This window comes from Octopus bimaculoides, chromosome 22 (assembly GCF_001194135.2).
Source record: "Octopus bimaculoides isolate UCB-OBI-ISO-001 chromosome 22, ASM119413v2, whole genome shotgun sequence".
Taxonomy (NCBI): domain Eukaryota; kingdom Metazoa; phylum Mollusca; class Cephalopoda; order Octopoda; family Octopodidae; genus Octopus; species Octopus bimaculoides.
Window position 1 is genome coordinate 32,071,750 of NC_069002.1, and position 686 is coordinate 32,072,435.

General features: G+C 31.8%; 1 protein-coding gene across 4 annotated transcripts in view; it reads right to left on the reverse strand.

Annotated features, from left to right (window-relative positions):
• Window positions 1-686, reverse strand: part of LOC106869637 (uncharacterized) — a 99,735-nt gene that overhangs the window by 55,932 nt on the left and 43,117 nt on the right. The window lies entirely within an intron of this gene.

Genomic DNA, 686 nt, shown 5'->3' on the forward strand with positions numbered 1-686 from the left:
TATATATATATATATATATATATATATATATGTATGTATGTATGTATGTATGTATGTATACGAAATTAAAATTTAAATATATCAATCAAAAACATAAAAAATTGAAATACAAACAAAATATAAATGAAATATGAAAAAAGACATTTAATTTCTCATTAACGTTACGATTAAGTAATTTCGTCTTCGTTGTTGTTTACTCTTAGGCCAGTCTTAATTCAGCAGATTTAAGATTAAACTCATCCCAGTCATGGTCATCTTGATTGATCTTACATATGCTGTCTCTTGAATTACTTTAGGTGAAGGTGTCCTTCATATTTTTTTCTTTTAAAGAGCCAAGTTTATGATTAAGTCTTTCCGATCAGCAACCTCGAGTATTTCACAGCTGTCACGGTGTTGATATTGAACAGAGGCACATGGTCTCATAGGCTAGAGTGAGGATGAGCATAGTCCATTAAAATGCGCTCAGTATACGACTGGTACTTTATACCATTGACCTCGGAGCAATGTCAACTTCGGCTGTACATGAACTCCTGAAGTAAAGGGTCGTATGTAAGACAAGTCTGTCAGTTACATTTGTCAAAGCACTGCTTTTCCATTCGCAGTACAAGCACTATTTCTTCTGCCACATCTCACTAACGTCACACTACTAATGCATATATATATATATATATATATATATATATATA